The sequence below is a fragment of the Saccopteryx bilineata genome, chromosome 1, assembly GCF_036850765.1.
Source record: "Saccopteryx bilineata isolate mSacBil1 chromosome 1, mSacBil1_pri_phased_curated, whole genome shotgun sequence".
In the NCBI taxonomy this organism is placed as follows: domain Eukaryota; kingdom Metazoa; phylum Chordata; class Mammalia; order Chiroptera; family Emballonuridae; genus Saccopteryx; species Saccopteryx bilineata.
This window is the reverse complement of record NC_089490.1, coordinates 110804268-110810497: the sequence shown is the minus strand read 5'-3', so window position 1 is coordinate 110810497 and position 6230 is coordinate 110804268.

Sequence of the window (6230 nt, the reverse complement as noted above, 5' to 3'; positions counted from 1 at the left end):
AATATTCTCCTACCCTTCTAGGATCTAAGACTTTTTTCCTTCATTTCCAAATGAGAGGAGGGGAGATAGAGAGACAGACTCCTGCATGGGCCCCAACTGGAATCCACCCAACAATCCCTGTCTGGTCAATACTCTGCCTATCTGGGGCCATGCTTGCAATGGAACTGTTTTCAGCACCTGAGGCAGAGACTCCACAGCCATCCTCATTGCCTGGGGCCAATGTACTTGAACCAATGAAGCTATGGCTTCAGGAGGAGTAGAGAGAAATAAAGAAAAAAGAGAAGGTGGAGGAGGAGGGATGGAGAAGCAGATGGTAGCTTCTAAGATCTAAGACTTAAATTGGCATGTGAGAGATTAAGGGGAGAAAAACCACATTTAATTATATATGCAAGGGGGAACCACACAAATACAAAGTCAGTCAATCAAAGCTGATATGCTATTATGAGCTCAGGTGAAGAGGTTAGGGATCTGGGACTTCAAAGTGGAAGAAAAAAATTTATAGGTAAAAAACTGTTATATGAATAAAAAAATTTGTTTTAAAAAATCTTTGGCTAGCCTAGAAATGTACCATCTTGTACTTCCTGAAAAAACAAATGTTTGGTAAACAAATGTTTCTCATACCATGTAGAGACAATGGGACACAGAGAGGACTTGCATCATCAAGTTGTGCCAAGTTTTACAATCCCCTCCCCCCAGCCCACTACTCTCAGGCCATATTCTTTGTAGTTTTCTAATAATAGCTCTTTCCCTGGAACAGGCCCTCTGTCTTAATTATTTTAATCAATTGAGGAGAAAGGGAATGAAGTACTTCCTGAGTTTTCTGTTTCTTAAAAATAATCAACCTAAAATAATCCTTATGCAACAGACATATTTTGTGGTAGCCAGTTTGCTAACCTGCATGGTCTTTCTTTGTGGGGGAGGAGAACCCTCTTCTTGGCACAGGAGATAGGGCTTCATTATAGGTGGAAGCATGAAGTTGTTACTTAAGATATAAATAGGGATGTGAGGATGGCAATGAATGTTGAGGTTAGTATATGCCTCTTGGGGTCCATGTGAGCTCAGGTTTATGCCTTCCTTATCCTCTGCTCTGCTTAGCATTGTAGGGAGTGAACTCCTGCAGTCTGTGTTTCCCAGGGTCTTAACCTAACAAAGCCCCAGGTACAACTAAAATGCTATCAGTGCTTGCCGGGGCAGTGAAAGTGAGGGAAAAGGGAAGCTCAGTGCGAGAGGTTGGGCAACATATACCAGGCGATACATAACTGAACTCGCCACTGACCCATGAGAAACAAAGCTGGTCACTTGACTATGGGGAATGTGGCTTTACAGAAACACCATCATTGTAAACAGTACTTGGAAGGGAGGGGTGGAATGGTTATTGATGTATCGATTTCTTTCCATCTCTTGTCTCTCAATGTTTCTAGTTCATCCCAAATGCAAACAAGCAACCTGTACTTTTAGCATGTATAAGCTACTGGTGAATCCACCTCTCATATCCTGTGGCGTGGTGCTTATCAGAATCTGGAAATGCTGCTCAGAGCTAGACAGTTCAGTTGTAGACTTCAGACAGTAGAAACACGCAGCCTTGTCTTTAAGTGATCATTTCAGATGCAACAGTGTAAAAGCACATGATTAAGAACCTGAGGGACATGAAGCTCAGGCAGAGAATCTGAAAATACATAAGATGTGTTCGGTAAAACCAGGCTCCAAGTCCAAGTGGGTTTTGTCAATAGAAAATGGTTATAGAAAGTTGGAAGATTGAAAAGGAGGAGGCCAGGATAATCTTACTCCCTTTCCACTCCAGTTTTCATATCTAGTGACAGCTACATTTCTTCTCTGTTCCTATGTTGTTTTGGACAACGCTTCCGTGGTTCCAGCTTCTGCCAGTAATCCTGGCTTTAAGAACCAACTCCTTCTTTTATCCCTGGTTTAGCGGGTAGGAGGAGCTTCCTAGTATTGTTTTTTTTTTTTTTTTTTTTTCATTTTTCTGAAGCTGGAAACAGGGAGAGACAGTCAGACTCCCGCATGCGCCCGACCGGGATCCACCCGGCACGCCCACCAGGGGCGGTGCTCTGCCCACCAGGGGGCGATGCTCTGCCCATCCTGGGCGTCGCCATGTTGCAACCAGAGCCACTCTAGCGCCTGAGGCAGAGGCCACAGAGCCATGCCCAGCGCCCGGGCCATCTTTGCTCCAATGGAGCCTTGGCTGCGGGAGGGGAAGAGAGAGACAGAGAGGAAAGCACGGCGGAGGGGTGGAGAAGCAAATGGGCGCTTCTCCTATGTGTCCTGGCCGGGAATCGAACCCGGGTCCTCCGCACGCTAGGCCGACGCTCTACCGCTGAGCCAACCGGCCAGGGCTCCTAGTATTGTTAAACTCTCCTTTTCCTTATTGATTCTTGGGTGGTTTCTTAGCATCTTTTGTCACTTTCTCCATCAATTCCCTGAATTAAATTTCTTGTTTTAAATACACAGATTTCTGTTTTCCTTGCTGGACTCTTACTAATACACATATATTTTCTTATTTTATGATACCATTATCATCATTTTATAGGTGATGAAAGTAAGACTTAATAAGCTTATTCAATTAGGCTCTGGCTGGCTTGCTCAGTGGATAGAGCGTCAGCCTGGCATGGGTACGTTCAGGGTTCAATCCCCAGTCAGGGCACACAGGAACAATGACAATCTGCCTTTTTCCTCCCTTCTCTTTTTCTTCCCTTCTTGCAGCCAGGGGCTTGGTAGGTCCCAACAATGGCCCCAGGTGCTGAGGTTAGTTGGGTTGGTCTGATCACTGGCTCCAGATGCGGTGTGCCAGGTGGATCTTGGTGGGGGCACATGCAGGAGCCTGCCTCACAAGCTCCCCTCCTCTCACTTAGAAAAAAAAAAATTAACCGAGACAGGTGAACAAGAAAAAAATCAAATTTCAATGGGTTCCTCATCTCACATGAGAGGAAATTCACAATGAATTAAAAATATAAGCAGGTTGTTGGAGAAGCAGGAATGCATTTCAGATAAACAGGGTGGAAAAATCAGAATTATTTTGGACTTATTATTATGAATACATTATAAATTGTGCTCTTATAACCTGGCATCACAGTGTACAGATAATGTGCTGTGCTACAGATGGTTTAACATTCAAAACAAAACAAGACAAAACAAACAGGAAACGCATGTGATTTGTGGCTTCAAAATAAAAGGGTCTTAAATCTCTCAGGCAGCCAAATGTAGCTTCTCAGCCAACCTTTCCCCTTATAGATCTGTTTTTGTGTATTCTGGCCTGTTATTTTAATGTCATTTCTAATCACAGTAAGAGGGGAGCCTCTTCAAAATGATAATCTTTTGCATTAACACCTTGTCATTTTGCTCCCTGAAAATTAAACAGTTTCTCCATCCATCATTGGCACAGTAGCCTCCCGCAAGCTCACAGAAGACCACAGGTGGAGAGGAAGTCCAACATAAACTTGACTTAAGAAGGAGTTTCAAAGGATGTCTCATAAAAGAGGGAGAACATTTACTCACATATGACTTTTATTGACAGCTAATTCTCATATGTTGTATAGGATGTATAAATTGTAATGACTTTTTTTCTTGAATCATAGTGGAGGAGATTCTCCTTTCCCCATATTTTCAATATACTTCTCTATTTTCCAGAAATGACTAAGAAGATATTTACACAGAAATGAAATCTTATGACAAAAGGAAGAAAGTATAATCCAGAACTTCTAATAAGAAATATGATTTTTTAAGCTTCTGTTTTCATAAAATCCTAAAATCATAGGTTTAACAGTATCTTTACAAATTCAATGATCTAATTATTTATAAATTTCTCTCTATAATGTCCCTGCCAAGCAGTTGCCTACCAGGCTTGAACACCCTCAGGGAAATATACCTTATTGCTTCCCAAGGTAGTCACAGATTTTAACTGTTTCTAGAATGTTTTTCTTTATTTTGAATCAGAATATTTCTTCTTGCATCTGATATGCACAAACATTACTTATAAAATCTAACTGGCAAAAAGAAGCAATTCTTATAATGTGCCTAGTGACTTCTGGAGTTGAGTTCTGGGTCTGTGAATTGATTACATTATAGAAAATACAAGAAAGACTATCTTGCCTTTTTTTTTCTTTTTAAATCTGGGGTCATTGCTCAACTCAACTGCAAGTCAACCAAAGCCATCCTCATCACCTGGGGTCAACTTGCTTGAACCAATTGAGCCATGGTTGTGGGAGGAGGAGAGAAAGCAAGAGAGAGAGAGAAGTGAGAAGAAGAAGGGTGAAGAAGCAGATAGTTGCTTCTCCTGTGTGTCCTGACCGGGAATCAAACCTGACACATTCATATGCCTGTCCAGTGCTCTACCGCTGAGCCAACTCATCTTTTTCAGCGTTTCTGTTAAGCAGTGTCCCACATTGCGATGCAGTCATCTCCAATAATTTTATGTGTCTGTATCTTTTTTGACCAGTAAAATTAATATTTGGTTTATTTGGAACAATGTTGTAATAGTGCTTTAATTTGTACATTAATTTCTTCATTAGGTTTATCATCCTAATCTGCTTTTCAGAGGTTGGTTATTGCACGTCAACCATGTTTTGTGTGCTACGCTAGGTGGCAGTTATACTGAAAGATACTGTGGTTTGGTTGTTGTTAATTGCAGAACTTTCTTCCACTAAACTGAAAAAATCCTCAAGAACGGGAATTAGGATCAAATACCTACCTTAGTGCATTTGAGATCTCAAAGGGGGCCAGTGTGAAAGGAAATTACAGATAGTAAGGAAAGTGGCAGAAAATGCAATTGGAGATGTGATCAGAGGCCAGTTGATGAAATAATTTTGGATGTTCATTTTAAGTTCAAAAGGAAGTTATTAAAAGCTTTTTTTTTCCCGAAGCTGGAAACGGGGAGACAGTCAGACAGACTCCCGCAAGAGCTCAACCGGGATCCACCCGGCACGCCCACCAGGGGGCGATGCTCTGCTCACCAGGGGGCGATGCTCTACCCCTCCGGGACGTCGCTCTGCTGCGACCAGAGCCACTCTAGCGCCTGGGGCAGAGGCCAAGGAGCCATCCCCAGCGCCCGGGCTATCTTTGCTCCAATGGAGCCTCGGCTGTGGGAGGGGAAGAGAGAGACAGAGAGGAAGAAGAGGGGGAGGGGTGGAGAAGCAGATGGGCGCTTCTCTTGTGTGCCCTGGCCGGGAATCGAACCCAGGACCCCTTGCACGCCAGGCCAACGCTCTACCACTGAGCCAACCAGCCAGGGCCTATTAAAAGCTTTTTATGGAAGAGAGAGAAAGAATCAGGACTCTTGGGAATTTAGGAGATTTTATGTTTTGAAGAGGGAAAAATTAAATTGGAACAGGAATATCTCATTGTTATCAGCAAATGAGGAAACATTTGTTATCAGCAAATACGGAAACATTTAAAAAATACAGAGATGTCAGCTTGAAGGGGCTTTTCTAGAGGCATGTTGTGACACTCTGAGTACTAATAATAGTAATTAATGAAAATAAACATTTTACACAGTACATCATAATGATACTTAGAAAAGTTTGTAGATATAGATAGTTGTAATCTGAAAGCAGAACTAAAATTATATTTTTTAAATGTTTTATAATAAGTTAATAATTGTATTAAGTGTATTATATCTAAATGAATTGGTTTCCTGTTTTTATTTATTTATTGATTGATATTAGAGAAAGAGAAATAGGGGAAAGAGAAAGGAGAGAGAGAGAAAGAAACATTGATCTGTTGTTCCATTCATTGGTTGATTCTTATATGTGCCCTGACCTGGGATTGAACCCCCAACCTTGGTGTATTGGGAGGTCATTTTAACTAACTGAGCTACCTGATCACGACTAAGATATATCATTTGTAATGAAGATTTTAGGTTATAACTAAAACCAATATGAAAAATGAGAATTTAAAATGTTCTATTTTTTTGTAAAACAAGAGTTAACTTGATGGCCTGCAACTCAAATGAAATCACTGTGGGAGAAGCAAACAGGTTCCAAAGTCTGACTGAAAATAATTGTTTGGTAAACTATTTTGTGATATATTTTGCTTTTTGGTCTAGGAACATTAATGCAAACCCAAGAAAGTATCAAAGGATGTAGTAATGCAACTATTGAATAGTACAATTATAGGCTAGAGAAATATAAAAATGTATAAGAATAAGAAACAGTAAATTTTAAAAATTACTGTTATATTTTAGGATAGATTTAAATATAAGAACAGCTATAGGTTTT